This window comes from Oryctolagus cuniculus, chromosome 1, assembly GCF_964237555.1.
Source record: "Oryctolagus cuniculus chromosome 1, mOryCun1.1, whole genome shotgun sequence".
In the NCBI taxonomy this organism is placed as follows: Eukaryota; Metazoa; Chordata; class Mammalia; order Lagomorpha; family Leporidae; genus Oryctolagus; species Oryctolagus cuniculus.
The window spans coordinates 129544045-129567014 of NC_091432.1; positions in this window are offsets into that span (position 1 = coordinate 129544045).

A 22970-nucleotide genomic window follows, 5' to 3' on the forward strand; every position below is an offset into this window, starting at 1 on the left:
TCTCTAATTTTATTTTCACAACTATAATCTGGTAGGGATTATCATTTTAATTTTCAGATTATAAGTCAAAAAGCATTTCCAAAGAGATTAAGCAACATCTCTAAGATTACATAGTTAATTTGTAGCAAATATGGACTCAATTTTGTTTGTTAATTAATCATGTTCTGTTTTGAGCCATCCCTTCCCTTGGAATTTATCCTTTGTTGCCGTAGATTCATTCTGAGAGGAGAAGCGCAATGGGGGCAAGAGGCACGGGGTCACCACTTTCACAAGGTGAAAGTGGGCCAGAGGTGAGCAGCCTGCAGACTCGTTTATTTCAGCTGGTACAGCTGCTTCTATAGCCAAGGCAGCCAATCTGATCAAGGGGTGGTTTATGCCCTAACCAATCACTGCCTGTTGCCAGGCAGACTCCTTTGCCAGGTGGGTTCCAAAGCCATTCCTGAATAACTGATGCTCCCTGGCCAGCGGCCATCTTGGCATGGCCTTCTCATTCCACCACAATCCTTCATTTTTTAAAGAAAAAAAGCAAATATAAAAAGTTTGTATGCTAGTACCTTGCTTCTTCACTTAAATTATGAGCTTGTTGGCAGGCAGAACTGAGTGTGATATATTTTTGATTTTCCCAAAGCCTTGCACACAACCTACAGAGTATTGTAAATGTATAATGTGGTTTTCTATAGGAAAATTGAGCTAGAGCTGAACACCCAAAAACGTTTCTTCTCTCCGTACCTCATGTGCCATACAGGACCTGGGATACACTAAGTGGTCAGAGCTGGTTGCAAAGCCATGATTGGCTGAGTGGCAGGCTTCGCCATCCTGCCGTAGAGCCTTCCTGCTCATGCTGCTGCACCACAGCCCACTTTCTAACCAGAAAGGTGCTGCTGGACGGCCCAGGCATGGGAGTATGGAATTCATCCTTCCTATTTTGTTTCTCCTTTTCTGATTTAATTGCATCTTTTGGCCTGGGGCAGATTAATTTTTCTCATGACTTGACTTAATCAAGGATTAAACCTCATGTGCTTTCCAGGTCCAGATAGGATGCATACTTGCATAAACTTATGATTTCAAATCAACAAATCTGCAAAATACTAGAGCTGAGCAGGTCCCGCCTATAGGTACTCAATTTTTAAATTAAAAAAAAAAACCCAAAACCCTTCTTGCCCTCCTGAGCAAATGCAGTATCTGCATTCACCTCAGTGTGTGGTCTGTGTCCATGCCCCTGCTTTAGATAATCACATGCCTCAGCTCAGACACCTTTGATGGCTTCCACCTTAATATGGGAAGGTATCTCAGCAGGGCACACAGATCACTCCAGAGCCTGGCCCCAGCCTACCTCCTAGTTTTTTCTCTCCCTTCTCACTTGTATCATCCCCCATTCCTGGCTCCCTGTGCTGTTGGCTGTTTGCTCCAGGATTCTTGGCCTGCACTGTGCTCTCACAAGCTTTGTCACCTATAATCTGATTGTTGCCAGCAGAGTCTGTCTCTGCCACACTTTCCACAATGAAGCTCTGTCTAATGGCTCCTGCAAAGAATGTGTACACCTTTTCCTCTTCTTTGCAAGGCCCTTTTGAGGATATTTTAATTCACTCCTGGATGCCACGCTCTATAGTCTTTTCAGGGAAGAAAAATCTGAAACAGTGAAAACTAAGTGCATTGTCTAAGCCTGCGTGGTTAGCTTTTTGAGAAATGGCCTTTCTGTGAAATTTTGGCAAACCAGTCTTTGCATACCTTCCCTATTAATTTTAAAACTACTCGTGAGTACCTTTTCAATTTCTGTACTATTTACAGCACTTTTCACAGTGTTTGGCTGTTAGTAAATGATAAATGAATGTTTGAGAACCAGGCAGAGTTTATGCTCAGTAGGTCTGTGTGTCTGTGTGTGTGCATGTGTGTATGTGGGTAGAGAGCAGGGTTGAGAGTAAATTATGGGGGGGGGCAAGGAGAAGGATGGGTTTTATACCTATGGAGTATGTTTCAAGTGGTGCCTGTCATTACAGACACTGGTAGTTGTTACTGGCATCCAGAGCTGGTTTCTCCAAAACTCGTTACTTCATCGATGATGCCATCCACTGTCCCATGTCTATTTTTAACTGTTGGATCCACCCTTATCTTTCTTTGTTAATCTGCTTGAATGCACACCAAGCTTTTGATACAATAAAAGCTTTGTTAATGTACATAATGCCAGTGATGTTATAGTTCCCTAGGCAACAATCAATCTGCTTTCTAAAAACTCTAAGCGAAAAAGTCATTAAATGGATTGCGTGAGTGCTATGTGTTCATGCACGCACGTATGCTGGAAAACAAATGCCCACAAGTGTCTATTCATACGCACTAGTCAATTTTTCCAAAGACTCTCAAGCTCAGAATTCTGCAGCATCAGTGAGATGAGTCCCAGCTAGTGAAGTGGTTTCCATGGAAATGTGTTAGCATTCTTTGCCAAAACAGCTTGTTTTGTACATGAGAAAGTGTAAAATAGTAACTTGAAACCCATGTGACAGCATTCTACTGACAAAATAGCCTATGGACACCTGGGACATGTGTTGGGCAGGAGATGGAGCTAAGGAAACAAGTCTGTCCTATTTGTGTTCTGTGGTGGTGCCCAGAAATGTATACTCTTGGTCCTTGGCTGCTGTCATTTGCTCCTTATCACCTTAGACTCTAGTGCCCTGTGGCTGGGCACTGTGCCCTGAGAGTCTGGAGTCATCATCATTTTTTATTACTTAAAAGGTGAATATGACTGCCTTATTTACATTCTCATTTAATTATCACATGACCTTAAGTTATTATAGAAATAACTTAACCAAGTGATCAATTTCTGTTCACAATTGATCATAATGATAGGACTAAGAGTCAAAGGGATCACATAAACAAGACTAGTGTCTGCAAATACTAACCGATAGAATAAAACAAAAAAGGAGAGACAACATGGGAAGCAGGATACACAGCAGACTCATAGAATGGCAGATGTCCTAAACAGCACTCTGGCCTCAGAATCAGCCCTTCAGGCATTTGGGTCCGGCTGAAAAGCCCATGAGAGTATTTCAGGCATGGAAAGCCAAGACACTCTGGGAAAATAAAAATGACCTAAATGAAAGATCTCCACGAGTGAGATCCCAGTGGAAAGAACAGGTCATCAAAGAAGGAGGTACCTTTCTCTGAAGGGAGGAGAGAACTTCCACTTTGACTATGGCCTTGTCTAAATATGATCAGAGTCAGCGAACTCAAAAGGTTTCCATAGCCTTGGCAACTCATGACAAGAGCCTAGGGTGATTACTGACTCCATAAACAAGAGTGTCAATTTGTTAAGTCAACAACAGGAGTCACTGTGTACTTACTCCTCATGTAGGATCGCTGTCCTTAATGGGCTGTACATTGTGAAGTAATGCTATAACTAGTACTCCAACAGTATTTTACACTTTGTGTTTCCGTGTGGGTGCAAACTGTTGAAATCTTTACTTAATATAAACTAAATTGATCTTCTGTATATAAAGATAATTGAAAATGAATCTTGATGTGAATGGAAAGGGAGAGGGAGTGGGAGAGGGGAGGGTTGCAGGTAGGAGGGAAGTTAAGGGGGGGTGAAGCTATTGTAGTCCATAAGCTGTACTTTGGAAATTTATATTCATTAAATTAAAGTTAAAAAGGGTAAATCTGCATAAAGTTATTATGTGCAGAATAAAACCTTCAAAGGTAATAAACAACAATAAAGATACTATTTTAACTCAAAAAAAGAGAAATGACTTAAAAACACGAGGTAGGTGTTTTTGAATCATTTCTATAATTAAGGAAGCTGGGACTCAGACTGACTGGCTGACCTACTCAAAAACTGTATGAGATGATAAATACGAGCAAGTGTGTTGTGACTTCAAAATTATGCTTACTGCTTCAGGGCCATGCCTGGTGTATGGTGGATGTCAGGTGAATGAGTGAGAGAGGAGAGGGACATGTTGGGGACTCAGCATCATGAGACGGCTGTGATGCTGAACTGGGAGTGAAGTCCTCTTGGATGAACAATCTCTCCAGCACCTTTCTAGGACATAGGGAAAATGATCCACTTGGGTCAGCTGAAGCTGAACTGCCCAATTGCAATTCAGCGTCACACAAGATGCACGGATTCCAGCCACCGGTACTCATCTATCCAGCCCCCTTTTCTGGCTTCATCTGTGCCACAGCGAGGAGGAAGATACTTCTGAACACACAGGGTGGTTTGTGGCTGTCAGCATTTACTCCACAGAAGTGGGGAGTAGACCACTTCAGAGACCAGAGGGATGAATGGGAGAGGAATTTTCTGCAACTGGAAACTCCTCTTTGGAGATGGAGATTTTAAAAAAGCAAAAAGCAAAACTCCTCCTTTTTGAGATGTTGATAAAAACGAATACTTTCCTTCCTGGCCTTTCAATGGGATTAGTGTGTCTAAGAATATTAACGAGCGGCCTCCCTGACCCAGAGACCAGACACCATCCTGCCCAGTCCAGATATATAGGACTCTGTGACCATCCCCTTCAGGCGCAGGAGAGGGCTCCTGTCCCTCGCAGCTCCATGGCCAGGGCCCATCACTGGAGGTGTGAGACAGGGAAAAGCCAGTGCCACCAAGTGGAGCACTGGACTTCAGCCCTTCACTGAGATATTGCCACTCACTGCCTTCCACTCTGGACAGCTCACCTGCAACTCACAGACCTCACCAGGAAGTGACAGAAGGGACCAAGGACAGCCACAGAGCAGGGCAGCGGCAGGGCTCTGGGGGACTGGATCCTGCCCCTGGGAGGGCAGCAGGAGAGCACCAGCCCTACCCCGGGTGATGTCTTCATCCCCTCACCACTACTGGTTCAGACCCTGGTGCAGAGGGGCAAAGAACTGCTGCATCTGGCTGGGTTGTACAAAAAAATCAGTATTTCTAGACCTGTGCTATGGGCAAACTTCTGGTGAGGTTTTTATTGCTTAATTATTTCAAATGTTCAAGTAAAAAATTGCATGCATGTATACAGTATAGTGTGATGTTTTCGCTGTATGTATTTATTATGGAATTATTGAATCAAGCTAATTAACATATTCATCCCTCACTTAACTTTTTTTTAGTGAGAATTTAAAATCCACTCTTAGCCATTTGAAATATACATTATTATTAAGGACTGTCCGTAGACAGTGCAATAGATCACAGGGGAGGTTCCTTGGTTGAGTCTTTTCTTGAAATTTTCTGACAACCTATGTGGTGGATGAGTCACAATAACCAAATATGTCTTACGAAAGAATGCATGTTTCCATCTGAACTGGATCCCAGGTCTTCAGGCCACTCTGCGGCCACAGTCTCCATGTTCATCAGAAGCCCTGTGTTGCAAATTCCTTCATTTGGCCCCTGTCCAGGTTTCACAGGCCTCAGGAAAGCCTATTCACAGAACCCAGGGGCACGCTCCACCTACGACGTTCACGATTGGTTTCACGCCCTGCTCATTCTCAACGTCCTCTGGTAATTAAGTCTGCCGCGGCCCCACCCCTGCTGTCTCCTGTCCCACCTCCTCCAGGCAGCGTGTCAAGTGTTCACTGAGCATACTCCTTCACACAGTCTAGCCCACCTGCCATGGCTGACACGCACACACCCTCCTGGAGCCTTGTCTGTCTGTGTGGCTCAGAGCCATAGCCAGTGTGTGCCTCTGTGTCCCTGGATGGGGCTGTCTGTCCTCTGTCTGGGGTCCTGATGGGTGAGGGGCCCAGATGTGAGAACTCACATTGTCCTCACAGGAAGGGCAGCTGGGTGGGGAGGCGCCCTCATTTCTAGAAGACATTATCTCATCGTCTGCATTAATTCTAGAGCTAGTAATGACATTTATGACAAAAAGCATGCCTTTGGGATGAAACCTTTATCTATTTAAGAAAAGTTATTTCGAAAGGGGAGCGGAGCTGGACTCTGAGCAAGCTGCAAGACGCCTCAAGAAAGAGCCATCTGTCTTGAAGTAATAGCCAGGACAGTGCTGAAAATCAGAGTCCACAATTTTCCAAGTCCAAAATGTACCCTAGGGCGGGTAGCTAGGGCATAGCCAGCATCTTCTAGTAGGAGCCACACCCTCAGGCCCCATCTGGAAAGAGGAGGCTTTTCCTTTAGCCTGGTTGGCACCAGCAGAAAGGCTCAGAGAGGTGAGGAGCAGGAGTTCCGCTGCCTGCTTCCACCCTGCTTGCTCTCATTATCTCTGTGCTGCCCGAGGAAGGCTACAGCAGGCAGTGCCAAGTGACAGCTCAGCCTCCAACTGCACAGACCTTCAGGCCATCAGACTGGTAGGAAATCAGAGTTCACCAGGTCCAGCCTGCTGCTCCAACTGGACCCATGTCCCCAGACTGAGAAGAACAGGAGAGCATAACCCCAGGAGAAGGGGTGGGAGGTCTGTAGCTAACAGGAAGGAATCCTTAGCAGCTGCCCACCAGGCCATGTACTTACTGCTTCAAAGTAACAAATGTGGTTGGATCTGCAGAGATGATTAGGAGAGGGAGTTTCATAGTTCTAAGTTTATAATTAGAAGATTCTTGTTTGCCACCAAGCCCTCCCTTTGTCAGGTAAATGAACCTTATTATGTTACCCAATCTCTCTGAGCCTCCTTCTCCACCTATGAAGTGGGATCACTGGTGCTCACTCTGCAGCTCACTGTGAGGAGCAAGACCAATGAAAGGCAGTATCAGCAATCCTCCTGGTACATGAATTGTGATCTTGCATAACAGCTTCTAATCACTGCTGTCTATAAGGAATCTGGAGATGTTAATGTAAGTCATATTATGTAATTCATATTTCAATCAACTCAGGTCATCAAGAGGAAACAATTCTTTCATTAAGAACTATTATTCTGGGACAAACATTGTAGCAGAGCTGGTTAACCCAGTGTAGGATTCCTGCATCATGTATCAGAGTGCCTGGATTCAAGCCCACCTCTGCTTCTGATCCAGTTTCTTGCGAATGCACACGCTGGCAGGGAGCAGGTGGCTCACATACTGTGTCTCTGCCCCCAGATGGGAGACCTGGATGGAGTTCCTGTTACTAGCTTCAGCCTGGTCCTGTCTCAGCTATTGCAGGCATTTAGAGAGCGAACCAGTGAATAGAAGATCTCTCTCTATCTGTATCTGTCTTTCTGTATTTTAAATAAGTTTTTTTTTTTAAATAAGCTTTGGGGCCAGCACTGTGGTGCAGCTGGTTAAAGCGCCACCCTGCAGTGCCAGCATCCCATATGGTCACTGGTTTGAGTCCTGGTTGCTCTACTTCCAATCCAGCTCCCTGCTAATGTGCCTGGGAAAGCAGAAGAAGATGGCCTAAGTCCTTGGGCCCCTGTACCCATGTGGGAGACCCAGAAGGAGCTCCTGGCTCCTGGCTTCAGATTGGTCTAGCCCTAGCCACTGCGGCCATTTGGGAGTGAACCAGCAGAGGGAAGACTTCTCTCTCTATTTCTACCTTTCTCTGTAACTCTTTCAAGTAAATAAAATAAACCTTTAAAAAATAAATAAACTTTTTAAGAAACAGAAATATTATTCTGGACTGTGATGAATTTCCCTGCACCCTCTACATCCCCTGCCAGTGCAGGTTCATTCTTTGGACCTCAAGGTGCTGAATCAGACCTTGGAGGAATCCTGCAGTCAAGTAGAGGCCCTTGGAGGTAAGGCTGCCTCCCCTGCAATGGTAGGAGAGCTCCTTCTCCCACTCCCCTCCACTTAAGTGACAAAAATTGAATCAGCAGAATTCAGCAGATTAAGAAAATTGGTGTCATCCCACAGCTTCATTACCTTGTAAGAGATAATGGCACCTTCGGATCCCAGAGGGCAATTACCAGACTATAACACATCATTCATGGCAAACCATACGCATCCGCCCCCGCCCTGAGCTGACTCCCTGCCACCCACCCCCAGTGCACAACACTGCCAGCAGAGAGCTCTTCTCAGCTCGGCTGTCAGTGGACATCCTTTCACGGGCAGGCACAGCTGCACTCTTGGCCACAAAGCTTGAGGAATTAGTAAATCGATATGCCAGAACCCAAAATGAGAGAGTACCTTTGCAAAAAGTGTCATTTATCGTGTTAAGGAAGTAAACTTTAGGGACAGCGCGGCGGCTCACTAGGCTAATCCTCCACCTTGCGGCGCCGGCACACCAGGTTCTAGTCCCGGTCGGGGTGCCGGATTCTGTCCCGGTTGCCCCTCTTCCAGTCCAGCTCTCTGCTGTGGCCCGGGAGTGCAGTGGAGGATGGCCCAAGTGCTTGGGCCCTGCACCCCATGGGAGACCAGGAGAAGCACCTGGCTCCTGCCATCGGATCGCCAGCCACAGTGCGCCGGCCGCGGCGGCCATTGGAGGGTGAACCAACAGCAAAGGAAGACCTTTCTCTTTGTCTCTCTCTCTCACTGTCCACTCTGCCTGTCAAAAAAAAAAAAAAAAAAAAAAAAGGAAGTAAACTTTAGTAAGGGCTGGGGTTCAGCTGTGCCCCATGAATGATTTCACTGAGGACAATGCAGGCCCCCAGGACTGGACTGTCTACACCTTCCCCTGTGCTCTCTGCAGAGTAGCTTCTGTCCCCCTTACAGCTGATTCTACACGGTGCTTGCACACACCAGCATTTGCTACACAAGTTTTATCACCAGCGAGAGACCAGTTCTCAGAAAAAAAAAAAAAAAAAAGAAGCAAGAAATGTTCTCAAGGGCCTTCTGCTAGGATGCGGAAGAGGATGAGGTCTACTGTCTTGGAGATTCAAAGAAAAACATATCCATTATGAGACTGCAGTAGATTTCAGAAGCAAACTTAATGAGGACAGTTGCCTTCTAAAAGTAGGCCTTGCTGACTGGGATTTCCTCTTCCCCTTGCCCTCTGTTTCCCCACTGCGGCTGTGGAGGTGCAGCCACGTGTTCAGCTGGTGCTGATGCTGGGTGAGTTAGAAGAGCAGGAGCACTGAGCAACTCATCGCCTGCACACACCCCTCCTCTACTTACACATAAAGCAGGGTGTTCAGGACAGGGCTCCAGGCTCGTTCTCATTTCTCTTTTGTACGAATCCTTGTCCTGAGGATCCTTCCAATCACTATGGGAGTATTTATAACAGCACATATGTGAATGCTTTTATATGCCTGTCTACACATACATGACACGTATTCTTCAGTACCTACTTTCTTTCTGAGCTCCAGGTCCATATATTAAAGTCTCTTCTGATTTTTTTCTTTGAATTCTTCATCAAGCTCACCATGTCCAAAGCTATGCTAGAATTTCACTGACTAGTGCCCCAACCTGGCCATCCTTTATTGATTCAAGGACAGGAACCCTAAACATGGCAATCATCCCCTGGCTTTTTCTCTTACCCCCATATCTAATTCCTTACTGAGTCGTTTAGTAACTGAAAATTTTATTAAATATATCCACTTTCTGTGCCTCAAGCATAACTAAGTCTAAGCTGTAATATTCCTCTGCCTGACTCCTGAAATGGCTGTCTGCCTGTTCCAAAGTCCATCATCCCAACCTGCACTCAGTACCTAATCATAGTGAGGCTCTCCATATTGTTAAAAATTCTTCAATGGTTCTTTTTTTTTTTTTTTTTTGACAGGCAGAGTGGACAGTGAGAGAGAGAGAGAGACAGAGAGAAAGGTCTTCCTTTGCCGTTGGTTCACCCTCCAATGGCCGCCGTGGCCCTTGCGCTGCAGCTGGCGCACCGAGCTGATCCGATGGCAGGAGCCAGGTGCTTCTCCTGGTCTCCCATGGGGTGCAGGGCCCAAGCACTTGGGCCATCCTCCACTGCACTCACTGGCCACAGCAGAGAGCTGGCCTGGAAAAGGGGCAACCAGGACAGAATCCGGCGCCCCGACCGGGACTAGAACCCAGTGTGCTGGCACTGCAAGGCAGAGGATTAGCCTAGTGAGCCGCGGCGCCGGCCCTCAATGGTTCTTCATTGTTTTGAGAATGAAGCTAAACCTGTTTCATGTGAAACAGGTAGTGGTAGAGATGGAACCCCATGTAGTCTCGACTGCAGTAGTCCTCACCACCTCAGACAACAATTTCAGCACCTGGCCAGAACAGGACTTTCAGGGAATGGGGCTCTGGTCTGATTTATGGATACCAGAGGCCTGTGTCCTTAGGGCACAATCAAGGCCTGTGTCCTTGGGTACTTCAATCAATGGCATATAGTAATAATACATAATATATAATGCACGGTTCCTGATTGGCAGTAAGAGTAATAGAGCCTCTAAATTGACATTAATGAAAAGACTCCAAGTACAGAAATCCTACAGGTGAAGAAAACATAACCTGGGTACCTAGGCACATGTATTCCTGTACATATGGAAGGCACACACACACACACACACACCCCACAAGAAGCCTTTAAAATTCCATGGAAAATGCAGAGTATGAACAAATGCATGGATTTCAATATTTTGCAACAAAATAAACATGGTTTAATTCCATTTTCCCACCTTTATTAAGTATTCTTGCACAGGTGTGGGTATGTGTGTATGTATGTAGGCATGTGAATATTTAGGATTTATCCAAAGATGAAAAGCTCATAGTTATTTCAAATATCCTAAAAGTAATTGTGCTGTTATGTGTCCGCTCAGCAGACATGAATTATTAACAATACGCTTAGCATAATGGTTAAGCACATGGCAGAATACCCAGATCCAATGCTGGCTCTCCTAAGACACACAGAAATACTCTGGCAGATTACTTGGCCCATCACTGCCTTAGCTCCCCCCACTATCAGAGGGCTGATAATAGCAGCACCTCCCTCCTTAGAGCCTTTGAGAGGATTAATTAAATTATGTACCAAAGGCACTTGAAACAGTAATGAATATATCATAACCACTGTATAAAATTTTAATATCACCTACAATTTTCTACAGAGGCACAATAAGCAGACTCATGCTCCCCAAAGTGCATTCCACGCCCTAATCCCTGGGATACATGGATGCTACCTGCTAGCTAAGGGACTTGGCAGAGATGATTGTGTTACAGACCCGAGATGGGGAAGATGTGAGGTGCTGCATCTGAAGCAGGGCTTGCTAGGGAGTGCTTTTACGCCTGGAATGGCAAATACCTGCACACGTGCTTATAATTCCCACCAACAATTGATTAGCGCCTACTGCCTGCCACCTCCATCCACACCCATCAGAACAGACACACTAAATCTCTTTCTCCACGTGTCCCTCCAGGCCACCACCACCAGCAAATGGTACTTGGGCACACAACTAAGCAAATTTCCCTCTTTGAGTTTAATGGAATAAAAAGCATTTCCACACAGGAAGCAGCAAAGGTCAAGGACGACTGTGTTGGCTATGGGGAAGCCTGCCTGGGAGAGACTGGAATCAGTTTCTAATGGAAACTTAACTTACGCTGGAGAATAGAGCACTATGTGTTATTGTCACTATTATGACCACAGTTGATTTAGAGTATAATTGATGTAACAATGACAATAGTGTTAATTTCAGAATTGCTTTATTTTATGCTTATGCTATACTAGTCCCTAGTCATCCAGTCAATTCTGACAAATCTGCAAGGTAGGCCACGTAACTACCTTCACAACGCAGATGAGAAAACTAAGAAAAGTAATTCAGTGTCATGCACCAAGATGCATGCCCAGGGATTGGTAGATTTGGTAGATCCTGGATCAAACCAGCGCAGTCTTTCTCTGGAGCCTGCACCCTCAGCCCTGCCCTGTGCTGGGAGCAGACCTGGGTTAGATCCCAGAGTGTGCTGAGTGACAGGATATGTTCTATAGGCAATGAGTAACTACAAAAAGGCTGAGCTGTATGTCATCATATCAGAGCTGGGCCTCAGGAAGACCCATCTGGCATCTGCATGGATAGATTCAGAGAGAGGAGGAGACTCTAGCTTAGAGGAGGGATCCTAATGGACTGCAAGGCTGAACAAACAAGCAGGAGGACTTGGGAAGGGGCTCTGATATTTGAGCTGCCAGAGGTACCAGAGCTGCTTAGCTGGGAGTCACTTCAGAAAATTGTCAGGCTATGTTTTAAATTCAGCACAGGGAGAATCAATTTATGCAGCTATAAAAGCCCAGTGTGGGTGGCTGGGTTGGTTGCTCTCATAGTCTCCAGATTGAGTAATGCATGCCAGGGAAAGGGAAGTTACAGAAGTCTCAGCCACAGTATCTATCTGCAGTATCTTTATGCACATAACAAGAAGGGATTAAACAATCAGAGAGAGAAGGGACCTCAACATCAGTGACGGTTTTCAAGCAGCGTTTACCAGGACGCCAGTGTGTCAGGCACTTTAGGATGAATCACAATAGCACCCCCACCCTCACTGCCCGGGTCACTGCACGCAAGGCAGAGCACAGACTGAGAGCAGACAGTCACAGCATCCCGTTCAGAAAGACACTGAAAGTATACCAGGCTGCTGCGTGGCACAGCCAGTTAATCCTCCACCTGCGGCACCAGGACCCATATGGATGCCAGTTCTAGTCCCGGCTGCTCCTCTTCTGATCCAGCTCTCTGCTGTGGCCTGGGAAAGAAGTAGAAGATGGCCCAAGTCCTTGGGTCCCTGCACCTGCGTGGGAGACCCGGAAGAAGCTCCTGGTTCCAGGCTTCAGATCAGCCCAGCTCTGGCCATTGTGGCCATTTGAGGAGTGAACCAGTGGATCAAGACTAACACTCACTCTCTCTCTCTCTGCCTCTGTAACTTCACCTCTCAAATAAATAAAATCTAATAAAAAATAAAGAAAGCATACCTCCTATCTTTCACCCACAAGCTAATCCATACCGGGGCACTGAACTCTATGCCAAAGCCTTTCCTTCTCCCTTGAGGACCTTGTCTATGGGCAGATGGGCAATTCTGCATCTTGGGACAACTAAGTGCCTCTCTGCATGGAGCTCAGCTACCAAAAGCATGAGCAGCAAGAGCAGTCTGTTGAAAAACTGACTGGCGGTGAATGTCAGGTAGCTGGGACTCCATTATTACTTGCCCTGTGCCTTGTGGAAAGGCAGGCAGCAGTTCTTCACTGCCTGTGACCTCGGATCCATGGGCAGCCTCTGAATGCAACTGCTGCTTCCCTGCCTCAAGACAATCAACCCAGAAGCACCACGGCTGAGGCTTGAGTGTGAGTGTTCCCTAAGGCACTTTCTGTAAATCTAATTTGCATTCAGAACTGAGACGTCTGGTGCTAGAATTGTTGAAGGATACAAACAGCTGCACGTGTAAGTCATGATTGCTGCCCACAAAGAACTCTCAGCTGAACTGAAGGAGGCAGGACCTGCACACGTGAAGATGCTTGGCCACACAGGGTAGCTGATGCCGAATGCTGAGAGCTGTCACTACACCAAAACGAGGAGACACAAACCGAACAGGAGGTCATGCACGAGAGCTTCAAGGAAAAGGTGAAGGCTGTTGCTTTCGGGCTTAAACAAACGGAGCGGCCCTCTGACATGGGCGCCCACATGAGCACGCTCATGGAGGCTCCACATCAAGGGTTAGGACCTGGCCCTTAGGCCCACCTGAACCCTCTGGCTCAGTCACCTGAGGGCTGGGGATGATCAGAGACAAGCCAGGCTCATTGTTCTGTGGGGATTGATTTTTGGTCCATTTCCTGTGGTGAACTGATACCACCTGTCTTTCCTGTTGGATAACAGAGGGCGGAGAAGAGATGGAGAAGGGAAGAGCTGTCGAGTCCACCAGAAGTGCCATTAGGCAGGGGCCGCAGAAGAGAACGGGCAGTCCAGGCTATCGCTGTGCTATTGTGGGACACACATTTTCAACTAAGCCACCATTGATCCCTTGTCTTTGCCCTAGTGTGGTGGTTCTCAGAGCACTCAATAGGCCACTGAGCCTCATGCTTGGAGACTGATTCTGCAAGTCTGGTGAAGTCTGGGAGTTTGGATATCTGATCACTGCCCAAGCAGCAGGGTGGCTGCGTGTGGGACCGCACTTTCAGAGGCACCAGGTCAGTATTTCACTTGGGCTCGATGTCAGCTTTTAGGCAATATGCTTTTGAGTCAGCATGACAACAGTGAGAAAGGGAAACATCAACGATGATCCAGACCTGCAAAGGGGCTGGGAGTACGGCTGTAGGAATCCACGAAGGAGAAATCTGATGTAAAAAGTGTGGGCTGCAGCTGCGTGGATCACAGCCTGGAGCAGCTGCTGCTTTGCTTCAGTGACAGGAACAGTTTCCTTCCCATGGAAGTCCAGGGAGATGCTTATTATAGCCAGAGGTGGGTATCTTGGTCAGGGAGAAGAGACAGGTACAGCAGGGGAATAGACTGGGGAAAACTTCAGCTGTGGATTTGAAACTAAGGGCCACCCATGTAAGTGAATGCTCTAATACTTGCCAGGAGAGTGTTTTAATCTGGCTGTTTTCTCTCCCCAAACCTTGTTTCCAATCTTTGAAGTGGGGATGACAGTGATGACAAATAGACAAGTGCACAAGAAGCTTCACACCTTGGCACAGACTTGTGTCTTTTCTAAAAGCAATGCCCAGTGCCCCAGACTCCGCCTTGGACCTGCTCTGTCCTGGGAGGCAGGAGGGTAGGCAGTGATGAGCTGCCTTGCCTTTCCTCTTGGTGAGGGTGATATCCCCTAGGATCTTCAAGGTGAGGCATGACGGTGTCAGTGTGGCTGATGTCCCAGGAGACTAAGGTCAGGAACTAGCAAGGTCACAGAGGAGGAGAGTGGGGGAGGGAAGGCATCCTGGGGAAGAGCACCTTGAAGCTGAGCCTTGGTGGGTGAATGGTAATTTGCCAAGAAGTTAGGGGGCAGTGACTTTCCACATGGAGAGAGCACCCTGTGAACACCTCAGTAGGGAGCCAGCAGGGTGGCACTGTGAAGCAGTCAGTGAAAGATCAGACAGTGTGAAGCCGCAGCGGGGAGGAAAGATGTCAGGTCAGTGGGAGTTAGGAGAGGACCTGCATGCCCTGCAGACAGCCAAATGTGTTTGGCTCCGTTGACTGCTGGGTGTTGTCCTCTATCCACACAGGTGACATCCGGCTGAGTCAGCCTGACACCTTTCCCCATCCACAGCACGACTTTGCCCATTTCAGCTCAACCTTGGTGTGAGACAGTGTCCTCTGAGCTGTGACCCAGGGGCCAGAAATGAGCTCTTTTACCTTGGAGGGACAACCCTCGCTTCTGTTGGAAATCCTTGCCTGTAAATGGAACTCAGTATATCACATGTGATAATCTCCCACAGGCCCAGTGCAGTGCTGGGCACAGCCAGGAAGGAGACGCTCAAGGAAGCCTTTCTGATCAGAAGGAGAAAAGGAAAAATATGTGATAGGTTTCTCCTGTGGGCCAGGCTCTGGGCCAGTGTTTCCAAAAGATCTTTAGGGGCCAGCATTGTGGTGCAGTGAGCTAAGCCTCCACCTGTGACGGATGCCAGCATTCTGTAGTGGAGCACTGGCTTCAGCTGTAGCTGCTTGACTTCCAAACCAGTGCCCTGTTGATGAGCCTGGGGAAGCAGCAGATGATGGCTCAAGGGCCTGGGACTCTGCCATGCACAGGGGAGACCCAGATGGGTCACAGGGTGCTCTCTCCATGTGGAAAGTCACTGCCCCCTAACTTCTTGGCAAATTACCATTCACCCACCAAGGCTCAGCTTCAAGGTGCTCTTCCCCAGGATGCCTTCCCTCCCTCACTCTCCTCCTCTGTGACCTTGCTAGTTCCTGACCTTAGTCTCCTGGGACATCAGCCACACTGACACCCTGGACCAGCCCTGGCCATTGTGGCCATTTGGAGAGTGAACTCATGGATGGAAGATGTGTGTGTGTGCGTGTGTGTGTCACTCTCCCCTTCAAATAAATCTTTTTTTAAAAAAAAAGATCTTACTTAATATGCACAGCAATTCGGTATTATTATCCTAGTGTTGTTAATGAGGAACCAGGGCTGAGAGATGCTGGCAACCTGCATAACCCAGAGCAGGGAGTGTGTGAATGTAGCAGAATGTAGGTGAGTGTGACAACAGGCAAACCCCACAGAAGTCATACTTCCTTTCAGCCCACAACACTAACGTGAGGTAAGGAGTGTCACCTGGGATAAAGTTTGTAAATGTGAAGGAGAGAAACAACACTCGCGGGAAATATGAACGTAATGATACTGAATACACAGTCCTGAGCACGCCGCTTCCCTCCTGGCTCATGGAAGGAACGCCTTCCTGAAATGACATCTTTGCTCTCTTTCTCAGTCTGGCTGGACCCTGTAGGAAATTTCCCACCCTGGAGAGAGAACCTGCTGGTTCACTCCCCAAATGCCTGCACCAGAGAGAACTGGGTCAGTCTGAAATTGGAAGCCCAGAACTCTGGTCTGACATGTGAATGGCAGAGACCCAACTACTTAAATATCATCTTCTGTTTCCCAGGAGTAGAGTAGCAGGAAGCTGGAATTGGATGTAGAGTCAGGGCTTGAACCCAGGCACCCCAACCACTAGACAAAACACCTCCCTCAAAGTTTTTTTTTTTTTTTTGACAGGCAGAGTTAGTGAGAGAGAGAGACAGGTCTTCCTTCTGTTGGTTCACTCCCCAAATGGCTGCTATGGCGGCACACTGCGCCGATCCGAAGCCAGGAGCCAGGTGCTTCCTCCTGGTCTCCCACGTGGGTGCAGGGGCCAAGGACTTGGGCCATCCTCCACTGCTTTCCCAGGCCACAGCAGAGAGCTGGATCAGAAGTGGAGCAGCTGGGACTTGAACTGGCGCCCATATGGGATGCCGGCACTGCAGGCAGTGGCTTCACCCGCTATGCCACAGTGCCGGCCTCTTAGAAGGCATTTTAAGCATAGGAACATATGTGGTGCTCCAAGTAAAAAAGTTTATTTAGAAGGTAAGAAAGCAACCACACATATACATAGGCATAGTTAGAGTGGGCCAGAGAGAGGAGGTGGGAGAAGGATGGTTTACACGACAAATTCTAACAACCAGGGCTGTGTCAGGCCAAAACTGGGAGTCTAGAACTCTGGAACCCTGTGGATGTGTTGTGGGGAGGGTGGCATAGATGCAAATGCTTGAATCACCCCTGCTGCCTGCCAGAATGTATATTAGCAAAAAGCTAGATACAAAAGCAGAGCTAGGACTCCAACATGGGATTAGGCATCCCAAGTGGACTCTTAACTGTGTTAACATTTGTAACAAATGCCTGTTCCAATAGGGAGTCTTTCTCTATAACTCATAGGAGCCCCTTCTCAGCTGTGCCACATTCTTTGCCTCACGCCCGTCCCCAAATTCCTAAGAGCTGAATGTGGGCTTCAATCAGCAGCCCAATTGTGGATGGAACTCCTGCATGCCTGGGTATGCCAAGTCTACTCTTTCTCTTCTGTCAGCTTCCGGAACTAGGCCAAGGCCTGAGCTGCTCTGCTGCCAGTTAACAAAAGATGCCACTAAATGGGCCCAGGACAAAGGGCTCACCTCCCCTATAAGTCACCATTCCAGGTGGTTCTAGTAGACTATAAACTCGAAGAAGGGACCAGCTGCTCCTTGCCAGGGCATGCTGATTGGCAGGTGTTGTGGGGAGAGGAGAGAGGACTACTACAAGGCAGAGGTCTATAGCAGACCTTGGTGTACTCAGTGGCATCCCCTTGAACACCTTTCAAGTTTTGAGATGCCAGATAGAAAATGACCTCCAGGGTTTGCTGAATTAGCCCTTTGCTTTCAATACTTGTGAAAATTTTCCAGATTTACAGTCTCAAAGAAGACTCCAGGAAAAGCAATCTCTGTGACTCCCTGGAGAAACCATCCTGATTATTCTGTAAGGGCCGAGATCCTTGTCCATGCACATCTCGCATCTCCCTCTGCATATGTAGACTGCATTCAGAGGAGGTGGAGGAAGTCCCCAATCCTTCAGGTTACAAAACTTCACATGGGCCAAGTTTTGTCCTCTGGTTAATCTTACAGGATACAGCATCAAAGCATCTCCCTTCATATGTAGCAAGTTGGGTTTCCACAGTGTAGGAAGTGCAGCTCCTTTAAGAAAACCTGGGCAGCATTTGGAGGAAAGCAAAGAGCACTCTGTGGAATGGGGCTGCCCCTGCACCTGTGTCTCTGATGTGGAAGTGAACGGAGGGGCTCTGTCCTCTGGATGTGTTTGCTATTTTAGTCTATCTGTTATTGTGGACCCTTGTTTCTCTTGCTTTGGTGGCTCCTGAGTCCCTTGGCATTTTTTGAATAGAAGATGAGAAGAGTGAGAGATGCAGCTGTCGGGTAGGGGAGGAGGGCTTCAGAGCCTTTCTCTGTTCTTTCAGCAGCAGCTCTGACCTCAGGCCCTAGGGGAAGAGCTAGGCTGAAGACTAACCAGGCTGAGATCATCCAAGGGTATTCACAGTTAAGAATAGTTAATGTGGGGCCAGCGCTGTGGCACTGTGGGTAAAACCTCCCCAACAGTGCCAACATCCCATATGGGCACCGGTTGGAGTCCTGGCTGTTCCACTTCCGATCCAGCTGTCTGCTGTGGCCTGGGAAAACAGTGGAATATCCCAAGTCCTTGGGCCCCTGCACCCATGTGGGAAGCTCCTAGCTCCTGGCTTCGGATCGGCACAGCTCCAGCTGTTACGGTCATTGGAGAATGAACCAACAGATGAAAGACCTCTCTCTCTCTCTCTGCCTTTCAAATACATAAGTTGATTTTTAAAAAAAAGTAGTTAGTGCTGTAACCAGGCTGAGAATTAAGGTAGGTAGGTAGACATTAGCCTATGTGTGTAAGAAGAGTCAAAGAAGATGGGAATTTTTGATTTTGAAGAAAATAGGAATTTTTGTGTTATTGAATGAGGGAAGAAATGTAGAAGCAAGCTTTGAAAGCTGACCAGCATTTTCACATCAAATATCTTTGTTACATACCCTTGATAGGTGGATCTCAGCCCTCTCCTGGGCAGCTCAGGGGAATCTTCTCTACCCTACACCAATGAGGCTATTAGGTCCATTATGAAGTTTTGGGAAGAATTTCAGGAATTCTACACTTAGGAAGCCCTCCACCCAGTAATATCCTGGACACAGAGAGGGGAGGAGAAAAGGGAGACCTGTATTCATATCCCTAAAAGCTGAGGTCCAAAAGACACTGGGCTCTCAGTTCTTTGCTGAAATGCCCTCCTGGTCTGTCAGGTGTATTCTCTTCCCATACTGATTGCTACCCCCTGGCTCACGTCTGAATTTTTTTTCTGAATTCTTTCTTGCATGAAGACAAGAACCTCCCATCTGCTGTCTCCAGTAACACTAACCCCTTTATCTGTAACAGTGTCAAATCTGACCCTCTTCTCCTGACAGCTTCAGGAACTTGTGGAAACCTTGTGGACAGAGGCAGTGAAACGCAGGCTTGCTTTCTTCTCTGCCCCCTTTCTCCTCCCTGTATCCACGTAAGGCTGTGAGCCCACGTGTGCTTTCCCCCGTGGAAGATGTGCTTTGTACCCTAGGCTTCCTGCGCTGCAGATGGGTTTGACTTGTCTCAGTGCCTTCCTCCGCAGTTACCTTTGTGAGAAAGTGTGCCTTTGTGACACAAGAGGAAGATGGCTGGGAAGAGGGAGGCCTGTTGTCTGAAGCTATTGAATAGAGGAGCTCTCCTGAGTTGATTTTTAGCTGAGAATTTAAAAATAGACACTGAAATTGGTGACAGCAACATTAGGTCTTCCTTTCCTTCGGCAAGAACACACTAGATTTGAGTCTGTCTCTGACGGAGTATAGGGACAGCTGAGATGCATGGGTTCCTGAAGACTCAAGCAAACCCGAAATCAGGACGTTCACCAAGGGAGTGGTGCTGTCCACTGGCAGGTGCACAGCAAGTCAGGATGGACAAGTAGATGTACAGGTCCTCCAGGCAATGCCAAAACAAGCAAGAGCCACAGAACGCATCTGTCACTCAAGACTGATACCAAAAAAATGCTGCCGAGCTTTAGGCGGCAGGTGAGCAGAAATTCGGGCAAGAAAGCCGTGGGGAACAGTGAGTACCTGAAGTTACATTTTGCGCCACAGCTCCAGGTTAGCTACTTCAGCTCAGCATAAATCTGATCCTGTTCATCACTGTCCTCAGGACCCCGGTGCAAAACAAAGTTAGATTCTGTATTTAAAAAACATAATTGCTCTTTCTGTTCATATCTCTTTCCCTCTCTCTTTTCTTTTCTCTTTTCCCCCACAAATCAATCAATATTTTTTTTTAAGAAGTAAATCAAAAATACACTGGATGCCTAAGGGGGAAAAGCACTTCCTGATGCTTGTTTAGCTCTCTTCCGGAGCCTGATGCTTAGCGTGTTTCCTTTCTTCTTTAAAATTTTTTTTATTTTATTTTTATTTTTTTGACAGGCAGAGTTAGAGAGAGAGAGACAGAGAGACAGAGAGAAAGATCTTCCTTTTTTCCGTTGGTTTACTCCCCAAGTGGCCTCTATGGGGGGGAGCATTGCAGCCGGCACACCAATCCAAAGCCAGGAGCTAGGTGCTTCCTCCTGGTCTCCCATGTGGGTGCAGGGTCCAGGGAACTGGGCCATCCTCCACTGCACTCCCGGGCCACAGCAGAGAGCTAGACTGGAAGAGGAGCAACCGGGACAGAATCCAGTGCCCCAACTGGGACTAGAACCTGGGGTGCCAGCACCGCAAGTGGAAGATTAGCCTAGTGAGCCATGGTGCTGGCAGTGTGTTTTTCCAGTCTTACTCTCTGCAAGGTGTCCGGGGTGTCCGGTGTGTAACAAATCTTCCTAGCCAGATGAATCAATTAATTTACAAGCTTTTATTGGAATTCCGCTCCCAGGCAAGGTTCGCTGGTCCCAACAGAGCAGGGGCTGGGGAAGTCACCCATCAGAGGTTGGGAGAGCTCCTTTTGTAGATACAGTGCCTGGGGGTTAAAGGTTGACGCATTGGTTGATCTTTAGGCACCAGCAAGGACCTTGACAAGGACTTTTCGTTCCCGGAAGTGCGGGTAGGGACTCTCCATTCCCGGAAGCGTGGGCCTTCTCTCCTGCGGATCCCAAAGCTACCACTCTCTGCCCTGACTCCTGAGTCTGGGATGGTCTCTCCTCTGGGGCTGCTTTCTTGCTTCTGTGCTGCTATGACTGACCTTGTCCTGAGCAAGATGACATCCTGCTGGCCCCTCAGTCTGAAAGTTGTCCCCTGCTGATGGAAGCAACTTCTCAGCCTCCCTGAGCCCCTGCACTTCCTGAAGAGGACAAGATGCTAATCCAGTTGATCAGACATGACATCACTACATGACATCACTGATCACGTTTAATAGAACACATGCGATTCCTGGGTGTGTAAACATTCCAGTCCAGCTCTCTGCTATGGCCTGGGAAGGCAGTGGAGGATGGCCCAAGAGCTTGGGCCCTGCACCCACGTGGGAGACCAGGAGGAAGCACCTGGCCCCTGGCTTCAGATCGGCACAGCGCACCGGCTGTAGCAGCCATTTGGGGGTGAACCAACAGAAGGAAGACCTTTCTCTCTGTGTCTAACTCTGCCTGTAAAAAAAAGAAAGAAACTGAAGATGGCTTTTGAAGTAAAAAGTGCTGATGCGAGAGATCCAGGAAGAAGAAAGGAAGAAAGGAAGAGACAGGAGGGGGCTAATCACTCTAGAAACAAAATCTGTAGGAAAAGCAGAAGGATCGAATCCAGAGCAAGTGAGCAGGGCCAGAAATCTGGCATAGTGAATAAGAATAGGGACTCTGGGTCACAACACCCAGGCTGCATTGCATTTTTATTGCTTCAGACAGAGAGCTCACCCATCTTCTGATTCACTTCCCAAAAGCCTGCATCAGCCATGGCTGAGCCAGGGTGAAATAAGGATATGAGAATCCAATCTAGGTCTCCCATATGGTGCAAGGACCCAGGTACTTGAACCATCACTGCTGTTTTCCAGGGTGTGTAGTAGCAGGAAACTGGAATGGGGGCTACAGGTGGGACTCAAACCTAGGCACTTTCATAAGGAATGTGGGTGTCCAAGTAGAGTCTTAACCACTGCACCAAATGTAGTCTCTGTTCTGGTTTTAAATTACAACTCAAAAGCATAGTAACTGTGTAATATGCAGGAACTATTTAACATATCTGTGACAAACTGTATTCATAAGAATAAAATGATAATTGAACCTATATGCTAATATTATTGTGAAGGTTAACAGGTTAAAACAGTGATAAATACATAGTAAGGAGTCAAGATGTTGCTATTTTTTAAAGAGTTATTTATTTGAAAAGAAGAGTTGCAGGGAGAGAGAGAGGCAGAAAAGGATCTTCCATCTACTGATTTACTCCCCCAATGGCCACAATACTTGGGGCTGGGCCAGGAAGAGGCCAGGAGCCTGGAATACCATCTGTGTGTCCCATGTAAGTGCAGGGGCCCAAATACATGGGGCATCTCCTGCTGTTTCCCCAGGTGCATTTGCACGGAGCTGGATGAGAAGTAGAGCCGCTGGGACTCCAAGTGGTGCTCATATCAGATACCAGGCATCACAGGCAGCAGCTTATCTTGCTGTGCCATAACACCAGCCCCAAGGTGTTACTATTTTTTAAATACCCCTTTGTAGAGGTACAAAACATTATGAATATGAAACAGAGTTGCTGTATATTTCTCACCCAATTTCCTTGATTATTAGCATCTTATGTTAGTATGTCATTTGTTATACTTAATGAAACTATATTGATATATTGTTACTAAGTCCTTGCTTTTATTAAATTGCCTTAATCTTTCCCTAATGTCTTTTTCTCAGCCAGGATTCTACCCAGATGCTGCATCATGTTTGGTAGCTCTGTCGCCTCTGACCCCTTGATTCTGTCAGTTCCAAGACTTTCCTTGTTTTTGTTGACCTTGATAGCTTTGAGGAGCATTAGTTAGATATTTTCTAGACTGCCCCTTTATTGGAATTGTTTGGATGCTTTTCTCATGATGAGGCTGGGTTCCTGAGTTTGGAGGAGAAGAAAACCTCAGAGTAAACCATGCTTATCACATCAGGATATACACTTCAAATAATCAGCATGGGGGTCAACCTTGATTTCTGGTCGAAGGTTGATTGGCAAGTCTCTCCACTGTAGAGCAGCTACCCTTTTACTGTGTTTCTGGGATGAAAGTCACTG